Source organism: Colobus angolensis, unplaced genomic scaffold (assembly GCF_000951035.1).
Source record: "Colobus angolensis palliatus isolate OR3802 unplaced genomic scaffold, Cang.pa_1.0 Scaffold5, whole genome shotgun sequence".
Taxonomy (NCBI): Eukaryota; Metazoa; Chordata; class Mammalia; order Primates; family Cercopithecidae; genus Colobus; species Colobus angolensis.
In genome coordinates this window covers 1,477,996-1,495,493 of record NW_012118487.1, presented here as the reverse complement: position 1 = coordinate 1,495,493, position 17,498 = coordinate 1,477,996, and the positions used below count along the sequence as shown (strand labels likewise).

At 47.3% G+C, this 17,498-nt stretch overlaps 1 protein-coding gene across 1 annotated transcript in view; it reads left to right on the top strand.

The window, feature by feature from the left end:
• Positions 1-17,146: 17,146 nt before the first annotated feature.
• The window catches only part of FAM149A (family with sequence similarity 149, member A), a 64,640-nt gene continuing 64,288 nt past the window's right edge, over positions 17,147-17,498 (top strand). The window contains exon 1 of the mRNA XM_011959517.1: positions 17,147-17,248. The gene's annotated coding sequence lies outside the window, so the exon portion shown is untranslated. The remainder of the gene's footprint in view (positions 17,249-17,498) is intronic.

The following is a 17,498-nucleotide window of genomic DNA, read 5'->3' as shown; positions in this document are numbered from 1 at the left end:
ATTGTTCAAATATACATCTTAGGTTGTAAAAGAGACTCAATGGTAAGTTATAGTGACCATTCAAACATACTTTACATTAAAAGGGCTTCAAATCAAGAACTTAGAAGGCATGTGTTACAATCTATTGAGACACAAAGCAGATTAGCACTTGTCTGGACCTAGGAACAGGAAAGAGGAGTGGCTACAAACAGGGGGAAGACACCTTTTTCCGGTAAAGAAAATGCTCTAAAATCGGGTTATGGTAATAATTGTACAACCATGTAAATTTACTGAAAGTCATCGAGTTGGATACTTAAAACAGATGAATTTTACGATTATGTAAATTGTATTTTCACAAAGCCATTAAAAATAGTCTATTTTGAGCAGCTACATGTGCCCAGCCCTGTGCTAATTACTACAGTGAACAGCAAAACGGGATTTAGAACCTGGGTGAATAGAACCTGTAGGCAATAGAACCTGGGTGAAAAAGGATTTCAAAGATGGACCTGGGCAGAGGTGACTCCACAGAGGGGAAACAACCCCCTCCACGGTGGGTGAGATTTCAGGGAGTGGAGATGGTCTCGCTGACTTTAAGAATGAAGCCGCAGACCCTCACGATGAGTGTTACGGTTCTTAAAGATGGTGTGTCTGGAGCTTGTTCCTTCAGATGTTCAGATGTGTTCTCAAGGTCTTCCTTTTAGTAGGTTCGTGGTGTCACTGACTTCAAGTGTGGAGCCCCCACCTTCACCGTGTGACAACTCTTAAAGGTGGCGTCAACCCAAAGAGTGAGCAGCAACAAGATTTACTAAGAACCAAAGAACGAGGATTCCACAGCATGCAAGAGAACCCAACCAACTCGCCGCTGGTTAGCGCAGGCAGCCGGCTTTTATACCCTTATCGGACCCCACCCACATCCTCCTGATTGGTCCATTTCACAGAGAGCTGATTGGTCTATTTTACAGAGAGCTGATTGGACCATTTTGACAGGGTGCTGATTGGTGCATTTACACTCCCTGAGCTAGACATAAAAGTTCTCCAATCCCGGCGACATTCAGGATCCCCTCTGGCTTCACCTGGTGGATCCTGCACCGGGGCTGCAGGCGGAGCTGCCCACCAGTGCTGTCCCGCCCACACTGCTGGGGGACCCAGAGCAACCTCTGCAGCTGCTGGCCTGGGTGCTAAGCCTCTCATTGCCCTGGGCTGGCGGCGGGCCTGGCTGGCTGCTCAGAGTGTGGGGTCGGCCGATCCCATGCACGTGCCCCCCGGAACTCTCGCTGGCCCCGGCTGCCACTGGCGCCTTTCCCTCCACACCTCCCCACCAGCAGAGGGAACCAGCTCCAGCCTTGGCTAGCCCAGAGAGGGGCTCCCACAGTGCAGTGGTGGGCTGAAGGGCTCCTCAGGCGCCAGCAGAGTGGATGCCAAGGCAGAGGAGGTGCCGAGAGCGAGGGCTGCTAGCATGTTGTCACCTTTCATTTAGATGCAATGTTTTGAAATTGTGACTTTATGGGTTTCAACTGGCAAACCCAGACATCAAGATGAAATTCCTTCCTGGGATCTATGCCTTAGATTTAGGTGTCAGCCAGTTAAACAGAGGAACATAGACTGTAACTTCACAGTCCAAAGCAAGGCTGACTATCACATAACAAAAGGGGCTTTAAGCACTTTTTTTTTCTGTAAACATGTACATCTGTGTTAAAATAACAAAGGACAATCAGTCATTAGTTACTAATTACAGTAGGTGACATATTAGCTACTCTTGGCTCTTGTAACTCTCTAGCCTTGCTCCATAGTCCTGTTTATGGGAGAAAAGAGTTATGCCATGTGGCTATTTTCACAAACCATTCTTTATTCTTTGTGTGCATTGGGCAAGAATCACCAGACTTTCCGATGGTGGAACTCTTCCAGTTTTGTTTGAGGACTTCTGGGCAGACAGAGTTGGCTTATTTAGCTTCCTTTTCTCTTAGGTCAGTTCCCCAGGAAACAGGTTTTGGGATGGAGATTTACATGAAGGAAGTTTCAGGGGTGCTCTGATTTATAAGTGAGTGAAATAAGCTGGATTGGGAAGAGAGAGAATGATTAACTGATGCAATTCACAATTGCAACTGAGTTCTTAGCCAACCCCATGGGGAGCTCTAGAGCTGGAATGACCCTAGAGAATTAGGAGAAATCTAGGCAAAGGGTTGGACCCCTCTCCATGCCCTGACATCAACCAGTCACAGACACAGGCAGCCCCAGGGAGGAAGTGTGACCTTAAGTAACATGTTTTGCCAAAAGAAATTCAAGGAGGGGGGCGGGTGCAGTGGCTCACGCCTGTAATCCCAGCACTTTGGGAGATGGAGGCAGGTGGATCACCTGAGGTCGGGAGTTAGAGACCAGCCTTACCAACATGGAGAAACCCAGTTCTACTAAAAATACAAAATTAGCCGGGCGTGGTGGCACATGCCTGTAATCCCAGCTACTTGGGAGGCTGAGGCAGGAGAATTGCTTGAACCAGGAAGGCAGAGGATGCAGTGAGCCAAGATTGCGCCATTGCACTCCAGCCTGGTCAACAAGAGCAAAACTCTGTCTCAAAAAAAAAAGGAAGAAAGAAATTCAAGGGGAAGGCCTCAGTTATGAACCGTCAGAAGCGAACTCACTGTGCAGCTGGAGGAGTAAGTGCCTGGATCCTGAGAGCAGAACTCCCTATAGAATGGCCTTTTCAAAAACTGTAACAGTGAGAAACTTATGACATTGAAGGGATCTGACCTAACCAACTCCATCTTGCTTCCAGCCTTGTTTATTACTGGGTGCAGCAAACTAACTTTGGGAGGTACTTCGTTTATAGTTTAACTTCGAAACAAAGATGATAACTTCCCTTTCCCAAAACAAACCTCCCTCTTGCCAGGGAACCAGACTGCCTTTGTAGGCCTAACAAATTAGCCACAAGGTTTGTAACTTCCTCAATTACTCCTGCAGACAACATCACTATTTCAGAATGTAAGATTGGCCTTTTGAGATGTCTTTTCAAGTTTTTGCATTTCCGACAAATGATGGCTCAACCCAGACCCACCAAGTCCTGTAGCTCCACCTAGGAACCACCTCAGTGTAAGAAGACAGCTTTGGCTCCCTATGATTTCATCTCTGACCCAACCAATCAGCACTTCCCATTCCCCAGCCCCTACCCACCAAACTATCCTTAAAAAACCCTAGTCTCAAGGCCAGGTGCGGTGGCTCATGCCTGTAATCCCAGCACTTTGAGAGGCTGAGGCAGGTGGATAACTTGAGGTCAGGAGTTCGAGACCAACCTGGCCAACATGCTGAAACCTCGTCTCTCCTAAAAATACAAAAAAATAGCTTGGCGTGGGGGTGGGCTCCTACAATCCCAGCTACTCAGGAGGCTGAGGTAGGAGAATCACTTGAACCCGAGAGGTGGAGGCTGTAGTGAGCTGAGATTGTGCCACTGCACTCCAGCCTGGGCAACAGAGCAAGACTCCGTCTCAAAAAACAAAAACAAAATAAACCCTAATCTACCAATTTTCGGGGAGACTGATGTGAGTAATAAAACGCCAGTCTCCTGTTCAGCTGGGTCTGTATGAATTAAACTTTTCTCTATTGCAATTCCCCTGTCTTGATAAATTAGCTCTGTGTGGGCAGCAGGTAAAATACTTGGTGGTCACACCTGTTTCACTACAACATCCTCTGCGCCTTTTGAGGTACTTAAGAATTAAAAGGGCAGGTGCAATGGCTCATTGTAATTCTAGCATTTTGGGAGGCCAAGGTGAGAGGATTGCTTGAGGCCAGAAGTTTGAGACCAGTCTGGGCAACACAGCAAGACTGTCTCTACAAAAAATTTAAAAATTAGTTTGACGAGGTGCTGTGAGCCTGTAGTTGCAGCAACTTGGGAAGCTAAGCTGGGAGAATGGTCCGAGGCCAGGAGATTGAGGCTACAGTGAGCTACGCTCGTGCCACTGCACTCCAGCCTGGGTAACAGAATGAGACCCTATAACCACCCAATGGGTTTATCTTGCCTGCTGCCCAGATAGAGCTAACTGGAAATTTTAAAGGACAATTTGATGGGTGCGGGGGGCGGGGGGGCAGGGAATGGGGAATGCTGATTGGTTGGATCAGAGACAAAATCACGTGGAATTGAAGCTGTCCTTTCACACTGAGTAGGCTCTGGAGTGGCAGCCACAAGACCAGGTGAGCCCGTTTATGGATCTGAGTGGCGCCAGCTGATCCGTCAAGCGCAGGGTCTGAAAAATGCCTCAAACATCCATCTTAAGTTTTATAATGCTATGTTATTCACAGGAGCAATTGAGGAGGCTAGTGATCTTGTGGCCTCTGGCTGCATGACTCCAGAGCCATAACTTCTAACCTTGTGGCTAACTTGTTAGTTTTACAAAGGCAGTCCAGTTCGCAGGCAAGAAAGGGGTTTATTTTAGGAAAGGGCTACCATCCTGTTTAAAGTTAGTTCGACCTATGCTCAGGAATGAACAAGGGCAGCCTGGAGGTCAGAAGCAAGATGGAGTCGGTTAGGTCAGATCTCTTTCACTGTCGTAACTTTCTCTTTGCTATAATTTTTACAAAGGTGGTTTCAAGACCCTGCCTCTAAAATTAAAACAAGAATTAAAATATGCAGAGCTCAGTTGGCTTGGGCACTAATGCAAGCTTCCAAACTTTTATTTTTTAATAAGGTCTCTTTCAAAAATTCTGAGAAACAAATGACTTCATAAAAAGCCAATAATTTTGTTTGTTTTTTAACAGATAAGGATGTTTTCACAGTGTTAATGTCCTGCAGTCAAAGACAACGAACTCACCTGCAGTTAAAGAAGTTGGGGTTTGCTTCATTGCAGTGAGGAAGGAAACACGTCATGGGGTATCAGTAAGAAGGGGCTTGAAAAATCCTATTATATAGGATTTGGGCTTGGGATGGGTAAGACTAGAACAGGGATAAAGTTGTAAAAGAAATAGCAATCACTAGCTGGATGTGGTGGTTCACAGCTGTAATCCCAGCACTTTGGGAGGCTGAGGTGGGAGGATCACCTGAGGTCAGGAGTTGGAGACCAGCCTGGCCAACACAGTAAAACCCTGTCTCTACTAAAAATACAAAATTAGCCGGGCGTGGTAGCACACACCTGTAATCCCAGCTACTCGGGAGGCTGAGGCAGGAGAATCGCTTGAACCCGGGAGGCAGAGGTTGCAGTGAGCAGAGAACACGCCATTGCACTCCAGCCTGGGCTACAAGGGCGAAACTCCGTCTCAACAAAGAAAAAAAAGAAAGAAATAGCAATCACTGAGCTGAGAGAGGAGTGTTTATGGTATTCTGAGGGTGGCACAGTGACGTTATTTTTGTCTGGACTCAGACAAAATTATGACATGGTGGTGCTTCGTGCTGCTTTCTAGTACAGAGCAGTCTTGTGGAAGCTGGTATGCGGTGAGGGTGTCTGTGTCCTACGGGAGAGGAGCACACCTGCCCCGTGGGTGCCCGGCCGCTCCCGCACCCGCCCCGTGGGTGCCTGGCTGCTCCCGCACCCACCCTGTGAGTGCCTGGTTGCTCCTGCACATCAAGGCCTGCTCCCTTGTTTTCCTTTCTACCTCCCTTTGCATGGGGATCTTCTTGGCTCCTTTCAGAGATCTCTTATTTTAATCTGAGTGAGTACTTGGTCGAGAGGGACAGAAGCTCACTGTTTAGGCAAAAAGGAGGCAGGTTTGTGGGAGAAGCAAACTCGGAAGGGGAGCTGGAACGGGGCTCTGACACCACCAGGCAGTGTGTGCTTCTCTCTGCATGACGGCGGCATTGGTTTGCATGGCTGGAAATGGGGGCGCCCAGGATCTTCGAGGCTGCCATTTCCCTTCAACAAGGCACTAGCCCTCTTTCCTAGTGTGGCTTCCAAAACCTCAGGACAGTCCTTTGCGTGGTCTAGCTGGGGATAGATGTCCATGTTTGTGGCCATGGGAGTAGGGTGCTGGGGTTGGCAGCACCCACTAGAACCACATGGAGACAATGGCAGGAAGAATGGCCCCCACAAAACAAACCAATGCTATTTTCCCAAGAGGGGAGCCAGGCAGAAAAGCAGGGTGTGTCCACTCTATGAGCCATGCGGAACTGGTGTGCTGGACAAGCTGGACTTGTCAAGTCCAATCAGAAACCTCTGTTGTTCTTTCTTCCTCTCTCAAAGCTCTCTTTTTTTCATCCTGCCATTTGAATGAAACCTCTGGCTTATTAGACACACTTAGATAGCACAAAGCATGTCCCAGCATCATGGTGCAAAACTCCAGTCCTGTAGTAATAACGAAAGCACAAACTCGTTCCCAGTTGGAGTTCTCCTCTTCTCTGTCCGAGACCTGCTGCAGCCTGCTGGACGCCCGCATCAGGGAGCGGGGTAGTGTTGACTTCCTTTGGCTGCACACTCCCCCTGCTCTTTCACCTGCTACCTGGGGCTCTGAGCATCTCCAGGATCTGAGGGGTTCAGCACACAGAAGGAGAAGATAAAAGAGAAGCCTTTACTTGGTGGGCACAGGTACCATCTGGCCCGGGGCCTTTGGCAGCATAACACTGAGGGGCTGCCTCTTTCTTTCATGAACGCTTCTGTCATTTCTTCAGAAATCCAGCTTCTTCCCTTGCACTCCAACTCACAGGCTCTGGTTAGCCACTCCCAGCACAGGTTCATCCATGCTGCTAGGATGGAATAAAATGAATCCAAAACTTTCCATTGGCCTGTCCCAATCCGGGTTCCAAATTCTCTCCTGCTATGTCTTCACACATCTAAGGCATTAATTGGTGTTCCTCACTAGTGTTGTAAGACAACGTCGTGTGAAAGGGGTTCCTGCCAAAGAGATGTGGGAAAGACGGTATACTACCTTCTTCTCTCAGAAATACTCAATGCATACCAGCATATGAAAAAACTAAGATGCCTGCTATAAAGAAAGCTGTTTAACCTTCATTATTGAGGCAGTTGCCAAACCAATTTGATTATAGAACCCTTCTAGTGGTAACTGTTATCAGCATCCTGCCAAAGGCATGTTCTGCATAGCACACTTTTGGGAACACTCTAGGTAAACTTAATTCTTCTAGTTCTTGCACCTCCTAAGAAATTCTCCTCTTCACACCTTGCCCAACTTAGATGTCACAGTTTGTTTTTTATTGCCTTCTCCTTCACTTTTGCACCCATTTTTTTTTTTTTTTTTTTTGAGATAGCATCTTGCATCTTGCTCCGTTGCCCAGGCTGGAGTGCAATGGCATGATCTTGGCTCACTGCAACCTTGACCTCCTGGACTCAAGTGATCCTCCCACCTCAGCCTCCCCAGTAGCCAGGACTATAGGTGTACACCATCACACCTGGCTAATTTTTTGATTTTTAGTAGAGATGAGTTCTCACTGTATTGCCCAGGCTGGTCTTGAACTCCTGGCCTCAAGTGATCTTCCCACCTCAGCCTCCCAAAGTGCTGGGATTATAGGTATGAGCCACTCAACCCACCCTGCACTCATTTCTTTAAAGCTTCAGCTAAATTCCATTCCTGCTAGTCAATGGCTTTAGCCAGAATTTCAGCAGCACTTTCTTCCCCTCCTTTTCAGGCCCTAGATGTGGATGCCCCAGATTTTGGATGGGCCAACGCATGAGGTGGGGAAGCTCAAATACCAGACCAAGAAAGTGCGTTAGTGGAAACGAGGAGCCATAAAGATGCTTTTATAGTAGAAGCGGTATGGATTGAAGAGCTGGGTTTTAAGAAGAGTGAGATACTGGGATCGACTGGGAACAGACTGAGGTTCTTGAGATGCCCCTATTTACATAGGGCAAGTTCAGATTGAGGCAGGAAAATAGGGTCTGGAGGCAGGGAATATAAGCCCAATTCAGACTTCTGTTGTGACAGGAAATATTCTCTCCACAGAACCTATGCTGTAAATGACTTTGTAACTTTACTTCAAACTCTCCATTTACATAGGGCATTCCCCAAGTAACCAATGGAATCCTCTAGGGGGTATTTAAGCTCCCAAAAATCATGTAATGGGGCCTTTGAGCCCCTATGCTCGGGCCTGCTTCCACACTGTGGAGGGTATTTTCTTTCTTTCTTTCTTTTTTTTTTGAGCTGGAGCTTCAGTCTTATTCCCAGGCTGGAGTGCAGTGGTGCAATCTCGGCTCACTGCAACCTCCGCCTCCCGGGTTCAAACGATTCTCCTGCCTCAGCCTCCTTAGTAGCTGGGATTACAGGCACAAGCCACCATTCCCAGCTAATTTTTTGTAGTTTTAGTAGAGACAGGGTTTCACTATGTTGACCAGGCTGGTCACGAACTCCTGACCTCAGGCGATCCACCCACCTCAGCCTCCCAAAGTGCTGGGATTACAGGCATGAGGCACCGCACCCAGCTCTGTACCTTCATTTTCAGTAAAACCCTTCATTCCTTCCTTGGTTTGTGTGTTTTGTCCAATTCTTTGTTCAAGATGCCAAGAACCTGGACACTCTCCACCGTTAACATATTGACCTAGTGTGGCCTTCAAGACCCTTCGCAACGGGGTCGAGTTTATCTCCTTGCTTGATTTTGTTTGGTTTTGTTTTACCACGTCTCCTATGCTTGGTGCCATCACCTCTGACTGTGACCACTCTGTCCCCTCGCCTGTCACAGTCGTGTCTCTGTGCTCCTCCCTCTGCAAGCAACAGCCTCTCTCCTCTCCTCTCCAGCTGGACGGAGCCCACTCTGTGAGAATCCGTCCTTCATAGTGTTGCCCTTTCTGCCTTGCAGGATGAATCGCTTCATTACTTAGGTGTCCATCATACTTTATCCATGCCCTTAGTCTAACAGCATACGGTGTGGCAGACACCGTTATAGTATCTGACTCTGTCCCGAGCCCCTGCAATAGGATAGCACTTTGAACACAGAGAGCCCTGTCCTACTCGTCTTGGTATCCCCACTATCTAGAAGGGTGACTGGAACATTGTAATTTGTCAAAGAAGAAGCTGTTGGAAATGTTAGATTGAAGTTGTGGCAGGAGGCATAGAAAGGGAATAGGCACATGAGATTGTGTGGAATACACTTTTACCGTCAGCTAATTTCATCTCCAGTAGCTCTTTTTCTGGGAATGAAAACAAACGAGAACCAGGATGCTCCGGCATTCCCTCTGGCCTCCTCCAGCTCTGCGATCCCTATTCCAGAACATGCCAGCACTCCAGGAAGAATGATATGGGGTTCTAGGTCCCCACTTAAAACCTTAGTTTATATTCTAAGTTTTTTTGTGTGTGATCTTGTTCTCTTTTTTCCTGCTTCATGTGTGACCATTGCCTTATACTTACATAGTGCCTGACACACAGTAGGAATTCACAAAACGTTTGCTGATGGAATAATTAAAGGATTATTGAACGGATACACTCTGAACAACACTGTAGCTCTCTATGACAACAGGGAGAAATCCTCTCAGTTCTCCAAGTGTGCCTCGCCCTTTCAAATTTCTATCCATTTGTGGGGTTCCGCTTTCACTGCTCTGTTCTCTCCTTTCCTTGGCTACATCTTGCAGTTTCAGGGTCAGATTCGGTGTCCACTTCCCCTAGAAACCTTCCTAAACACGCCTTGGGATGACTGTTCACCAGGCCTTCACCCTGTGCCAAGGGCCTTGGATAGAAAGGAGGTAACCTTGTGAACAGAGTGAGTGCCTGTAAGTGTGCAACCTGGAGATCCACCGCGCCGGTGCGAGGATCTGCACAAATCCCAGGTGGGAGGCGGGCCTTTGCCTTGGCTGCCATGTGACTTTGAAGGGAGTTCTCAGCTGGGGCCTCTTTTCCAGTCTACTACTTTGCTGAAAATCGCCCTTCTTCAGAGCAAGGGGGTTTAAAGAGCTGTTCTTCAGGTTGTTTTGGTATCAAGCGGTTTCCACTGGGATGAGCACTGGGTCCAGTGAGCTCATCCTTCCTCAGAGAAACCCTTTTACGTACCCAGTGGTGAGAAACAGAAGGTCCCTCTAGACTCCCCGATCAGAGTTCAGCCCCACTCCTGGCAGCTTAGTGATTCTGCAGCTTCCTGCCATGTCATCCATCTCTGCTGGCTCACGTGTCACGGTCTGACCTTAGAGTATGTGGTCCTAATATCAGATCCCAGCTTAGAAGAAAGGGGAGGAAATGGCTGCCTCTCGCCTCGCCCTCCCTCCTTAGGGAGCCCCTGGTGATTTCTGAGCATAACGGTAGAGTGTATAAAGCGGGAGGATGTATTTAAGGGATGGCTCAGGACTGTGGTTAGAAAATTGACCTTCTTGTTAATCTTGGCACAGTGGATTTTGAGTATTGGACTTTCAAATAACTTGCAGGAGGTGTCATAAGGCGCGCTCCAAACTTTAAGGAGAGTCTCCCCAGTTCCATGCTCTCTCCTTCATCTTCCTCTTCTACCTCTTATCTCTCTTTTTATCTACCTTCAATCTCCTTTCCCTCTTCTGCTCTCCCTGGATCATGCAAGCTTAGCAGGAAAACACAGACTCTGGGGGAATGGGTATGTCTAAAGTCTGTGTACATAGCTATTATTCTTGTGTTTTATGAGCCTCTTACCAAAGCACTCTATGATATGACGGCATGTCATCCAGAAATTCAAAGGTTGGCTTTGAGAAGGTATCTTGCTGTCTTGTGAATGATAGCATTTGAAATGGCGGAGTGCTCTGTGCATGCATGACATTAACAGAGCATAGAGGGGCTGTAAATCAGTAGCTGCCCTTTTAGTCTAACAAGGGTTAGTCTACTAACAATGGACAGTCAGACTCTTCAATGGAGCTCCCAACTACAGCAGACTCTGCCAGTTACCTGCCCAGCAGACACCCACACCTCGCACTCTTTCTTGGTTTAGGGATGCGGATTTTGTTCAGGGGGCAACATATTCAGGGAAAGGGGATCCCTTCTAGCCCTAGAAAAATAGCATTATTTCTCTTTCTCTTCTTTCTTTTCTTTTCTTGCTTTTTTTTTCAGACAGGGTCTCACTCTGTTACCCAGGCTGGAATAGTGCAGTGACATGATCTTAGCTCACTGCAGCCTCGACCTCTTGGACTCAAGTGATCTTCCCACCTCAGCCTCTGGAATAGCTAAGAAGACAGGCATAAGCCACCATGCCCAGCTAATTTTTTAATATTTGGGCTGGTCTCGAACTCCTGGGCTCAACCCATCTGTCAGCCTCTGCCTCCCAAAGTGCTGGGATTAAGGCGTGAGCCACCCTGCTCGGTCTATGTCTCTTTCTGATGATTAGTTAAGCTGTGGACTTTTGAGCTGGTTATAGCCAATGGGACTCAGTTGGAGAGGCTTCTGGAAAGTAGTTCGTTCTTTAATGAGAGAGGGTGACCTGAGCCTTCTTCTTACCTTGGATGTAGCTATTTATTTATTTATTTTTGAGACAGAGTCTTGCTCTGTCATCCAGGCGTGCAGTGGTGAGATCTCGGCTCACTGCAACCTCCACTTCCTGAGTTCAAGCAATTCTCTTGCCTCAGCCTCCTGAGTAGGTGGGATTACAGGCATGTGCCACCACCCCAGTTAATTTTTGTATTTTTAGTAGAGATGGGGTTTCACCATGTTGTCTAGGCTGGTCTCGAACTCCTGACTTCGTGATCCGCCCACCTCGGCCTCCCAAAGTGCTGGGATTACAGGCGTGAGCCACCGCACCCGACCAGATGTAGCTATTTAAAGAAAGATGTATGCTGCTGAGGGTGATACCTTGGAAACACCAGGAAACAAGCCATACACCCTGACTGCGTGAACAAAAGAGAATGAGCTTGAGTCTCTCTGACATTGGTAATTTACCGCAGCAATCCCAGAGGAAGTGAATTGTGGGAAGTGAATTGTGAGCTACTCAAGCATCTTGAATGCTCAAGCTAAGGCCAGTGAGGGATTTCCCTGTTCCCTGCAGCTAAATGTACATTACCTGCCTCTGTGGTCTGGTCCTCTGCCTTCCCACTACACTGTATCTGCTACGGTACTTAGGGAATGGGGTCATGGTCTATCAAGAATCACTGTGATGTAACACTGCCTTTTGATCAGTTTAAAATTGTTCTTATTGTTATTTTATTTTATTTTTTGAGACAGAGTTTCACTCCTGTCCCCCAGGCTGGAGTGCAACGGCGTGATCTCGGCTCCCTGCAACTTCCGCCTCCCAGGTTCAAGCTTCTCCTGCCTCAGCCTCCGAGTAGCTGGGATTACAGGTGTCTGCCACCACATCAGGCCTAAAATTGTTCTTATTGTTATTTTAATAGTTTTCCCTCAGTAGAATCTGAGGGCTCGATCAAATAGCAAGAAAATTTGCCCAAGGCTTTACAGAGGCTTTCATTTATTGTGTTTATCACTGAAAACAAATAATACACATTTGTTGCAAACAAATTTTTGTTCACATTATACAAAAAGGAATAAACTTGGAAGCAAATGTAGCTATAATTTCCTTCTAGATCTTTTTCTCTAGTTATTCAATGTAACCTGGGGTCACAGATAATAAAAACTAATATCTACCGAGAATTTGCCAAGTGCTATGCTCTGTTTCAGTGACCTCACATGTATTAGTTAATACAACTCTTACAAGGCACCGTTCAGATAAGTACAGCCGAGGAAACTAAAGAACAGAGGGAAGTCTCGGTGTTGTTTAGTGGCAAAAACAGACCATGAGCCCACACAGTTCAGACCCACAGTCCACCAGTCTGCAATGCCTCCCTGTAGGGCTTAGCAAATGTTTGTTGAATCAACAAATGTTTCTCATTGTTCAGAAGTTTGACATTTTTTTTTTTTTTTTTTTTGAGATTGAGTCTAGCTCTGTCGCCCGGGCTGGAGTGCAGTGGCCGGATCTCAGCTCACTGCAAGCTCCGCCCCCCGGGTTTACAGCATTCTCCGGCCTCAGCCTCCCGAGTAGCTGAGGCTACAGGCGCCCGCCACCTCGTCCGGCTCGTTTTTTGTATTTTTTAGTAGAGACGGGGTTTCGCGGTGTTAGCCAGGATGGTCTCGATCTCCTGACCTCGTGATCCGCCCATCTCAGCCTCCCAAAGTGCTGGGATTACAGGCTTGAGCCACTGCGCCCAGCCTGACATTTTTATAATAAAAACCGACAGTATTTTTCTTTGTAAAATACTGGTGTCATGCTAAGTGAGGAGATTTAACGTCTTAAACAGATTAATTACTTAGGTTGTTTTAACTCTCAGGTTTCCCAAACACTTTTCTTCATAGCAACATGGTCATAATTTCCTAATACTTTCTCCGTGATGTAGCCAAGCGTTATTATACACATCAGGAAGACAATTAATGAAACTGTTAATCAATATAAGCAGAATAATTTTATCACATAAAGCACTACTCTGACATTTCTTTTCTTTTTCTTTTTTTTTGAGATAGAGTTTCACTCTTGTTGCCCAGGTTGGAGTGCAATGGCATGATCTCGGCTCACTGCAACCTCCACCTCCCAGGTTCAAGTAATTCTCCGGCCTCAGCCTCCCAAGTAGCTGGGATTACTGGCATGTACCACCACGCCCTACTAATTTTGTATTTTTAGTACAGACGGGGTTTCTCCATGTTGGTCAGGCTGGTCTTGAGCTCCCAACCTCAGGTGATCTGCCCGCCTCGGCCTCCCAAAGTGCTGGGATTACAGGCATGAGCCACCACGCCGGGCCTTACCCTGACATTTCTAATAGTCTATATAAAATCAGTAGAAAGAAGGATTAACTATTTACTGTATTTACTTTCATTGCCTGATCCTGCTTGAGCCAGACCACATCACCCGAGGCTCATGTTCTGAGAATGACATGCTGCTGGTAATTAACAGAGAAGCCTGGCTGTGTCTATGAAAGGCTGTTGATGGATGAACAATGGGTACAAAAGAGTGGACAACTTGCTAAGAATGGCTTATTGTGTTTGCGATTATAGGTCATTTTCAAAGGAAGGCCCTCCAAAGGAAAGGATCCTCTGTTCCTTCAGTGTGCCTTCTTCATGGGGCTGGCTGGTCAGAACGCTACATCTACTACCGTAACCAAGGATGATACTTCTTCCCCGCCACCACCGTCTCCTTTTTATGATTCTTGTCATTCTCCCTATAGATTTAAAACAATTACGATTACCATTTCCATTTGTAGCCAGCTTTTTAGAGTGAATTTACCCACTAAAGACTCTCACAGGGGTACAAGCAAGACACTGTGATCTTGAAGTAACCCAAAATTAATTAATACCCCAATCATGGATCTTTCCTAGGACTGCCATAACAAAGTGCCACAAGCTGGGTGGCTTAAAACAACAAAATTTTTTTTCTCACAATTCTGGAAATGGGAAGTCCTAACTGAGGTGTTTGCGGGGACCTGTAGGCAAGGAGTTATCCCTGCCTCTTCTTAGCGTCTGGTCGTGGCCGTCAGCCTGTAGCACCCTTCGGCTTGCAGCCACTTCACTCCAGCCTCTGCCTCTGTCACAGTGTTCCCCCTGTGTGTCTGTGCCCACATCTCCCTCTTCTTAAGAGTACACCCGTCGTACTGGACAAGGGCCCATCCTAATGACCTCAGCTTAACTTGATTACATCTGTAAAGATCCTATTTCCAAATAAGATCAAATTCACATGAACTGGGGGTGGGACTTCAACACATCTTCTGGGGGCCCACAACTCAATGTACCCACAGCTGGGACACATGCAAACACACCTTAGACACAGAATGCTTTCAAGGCCGGGATCTGGAAGGGTATGCAGCTGTTCTCTAGCTTTATTTTTTATATTATTATTATTATTGTTTGAGACGAAGTTTCACTGTTGTTGCCCAGGCTGGAGTGCAATGGTTTGATCTCGGCTCACCACAATGTCTGCCTCCTGGGTTCAAGCGATTCTCCTGGCTCAGCCTCCTAAGTAGCTGGGATAACAGCACCCGGCACCACACCCAGCTAATTTTTGTACTTTTAGTAGAGACAGCGTTTCTCCATGTTGGTCAGGCTGGTCTTGAACTCCTGACTTCAAGTGATCCGCCCACCTCGGCCTCTCCCAGGCGTGAGCCACTGCACCCAGCCTCTCTAGCTTTATTAACAGTGTCTGTCTGTATACTTTAAAAAAAAAAAAAAAAGGTATGTCCACAGAAGAGAAGTGGTTATTAAGGGAAACACGGAAAGATCTAGAATCAGAGAGCCCAAGACAGCGGCATGAATGCACCACTGTTCAGGAACCGTTGCTCCTGAAGGAGAAGGGTGCTTGGCTCTAATGGTTAATGCCCCCAGTATGTGAACCATGTGATTCCTTCCCTTTGCTTTGATTCCACGCTCACCTAACAATCGTTGGAATTAATTTGGCCCTAAAGGGATTCCTCTTATGGGGAAAGAGCAGAGGATGCAACACAGCATCAGTGCTTTATGAGTCAGGTTAATGGGGCTCCACACTGAGAGACATTGTTCAGCTGTGAAGGTACTGGGCCAATCAGATTTCTGAGTCTGAAATATCAGGAATCCTGAGTTCTGGCAGCAAACAAGTGCTACCCCCAAGGATCTAGGTGAGCTGACTCAAGCTTTGCTTCACAGTGGCCCTTCCTGGCTGTTATTTCAAGTTACATATGTTCAGATTCAATGGAGTGACTAGCAGCTTACTCACTGAAAGCACATACTCTAGAAATGACTTCTATTTGCATTGAAAGTGACCTGATATAATAAGGATTTAACTACTCCATGAATCAGAATAAGATCCTTATAAGATAAAAAGTCTGGGGGAAACTGCTTTGCAATCCTCCGTAAGTGCTGTATGAAAACAGTCCAGTGTTCAGATGGAACGTCCAGACTTCCGAGGCTACCTGGTGAGTTGCTGCATAAGAGGAACAAGAGAGCATGAGAAAAGTTCATGGTTCTACAGCAGCGTGTTGCTGGTGTCTCTGCATTGTGACGGAGCTGGCACTGCTTCCCTGGTTTGCCCCCAGCCCTCTCCCTCTTGTTACCATTGTTGCTCTCAGAGATGTCCGTTCTTAATTTCCTCTTTCTCTCAATTTGATTCTCCACTGTGTGCTGGTGCTTCACACGCTGACGACTGCGTGCTCTCGCCTCTCTGAACATCCAAGGCCCTTTAAAATCTGACCCTAGTCACCTATGTCTCTTACTTCCCTTAGGCATACAAATGCTCTGCTGTCCCCAAGCGAATGTTGACCACGATGGCTGCCATCACCTGTGCTTGTTTTCTAGGGCACTCACCAGACACTCGGCATATGACGTGAAGCGGATTATTCCATGCTCTGGGAAGAAAACCGCTCTTTCTTTGCGTGTCTGTGCTTAATGTAATCTTGAAGCAGACAAATGCCCAGTACATGTTTGTTGGTGGCAGTTAGATGCAGAAAAGGGAACATGACCGGACATCATGAGCAGAAGACTGGTTAACTGCCTCCAAATAACGCAAAACTTAGCATTACCATGGAAGTTTACAGTGGCTCAGACTCCAGTTTGATCGCTTATGAAAGATTCAAGTATATAAGGATGAATGTCAGTTTATTCACTGCCAGACTTAATTCATCTCTTTTCCCTACCCCAAATCAGGAAATGTATCTCCTGAGATTCTCCCCTGAATATTAACGTACAAACTCCGTCAATATCTCATTACTATTTTTTTTTGACACAGAGTCTCACTCTACCGTCCAGGCTGGAATGCAGTGGTGCGATCACGGCTCACTCCAGGTCCAAGCGATCACTCAGCCTCCCGAGTATCTGGGACGACAGGCATGCGCCACTACGCCCGGCTTTTTTTTTTTTTTTTAAATATTTGTAGAGATGGGGTCTCCCTATATTGTTGCCCAGGCTGGCCTGGAACTCCTGGGCTCAAGCGATCCTCCCACCTCCCAATCTCCGTGCTGGGATTACAGTATGAGCCACCTCGCCTGGCTGCAGTATCTTATTTTTTACTCTGTTCAACACTGACCCCCACCCCTTTAGATGCTCGCACCCATACGCTCTACCTTTCACATATAATTTTCAGATTAAGCAAAATACAGTTTATTCCACTTAATAAGAAACATTGCCTTCCATATTTGTCTTTGAATTTGTAGTCGTTCCGATTATAATTTGAGTTCTCAAACATTTGAGTTACACAGTCTCTTGGTTCACTCGACAGGTGTTTAAACAGGTGTGCGTGGGTCTTACTACTTCAGCTCTCAGAGCCAGTCTTGTTTGCAGGCTCCTAGGTAGCGCACCTCGCTGTCGCTCCCACCCCATCCTTAGTAACAGGGTTTGAGCAGGACCCTGGGGTAGGGGGGTGGGCGCTGCTGTTTCAAGCTCATTCGCCCAAGTACACCTTTCTACCTACCTTCCCTATCATCAGAGAGGTGACCTGACCCCAGCACGTGCAAGCTTGCCAGGGTAGGTAAGTTCCAGAACCTTTTGGAGCCAGGATTCTTGGACCCTGAGCTCAGCTAATGGGATCTGCGAGGCTCCAAGCGCAGGGGAAATGGGGGCGTGTTCCTTTAAGGCGGAACCAGGCGGGGAGTGGGGCGCCCCCGCGGGCACAGCCCGAGCCGCACCTGGGGCCCAGTTAGCCTGGAGCGCGGCCGGGTGTGTTGAACGTAGCAACCGCGGGCGTCTGGCGTCTGGGGCGGGCGGCGGCCGCGCCTCCC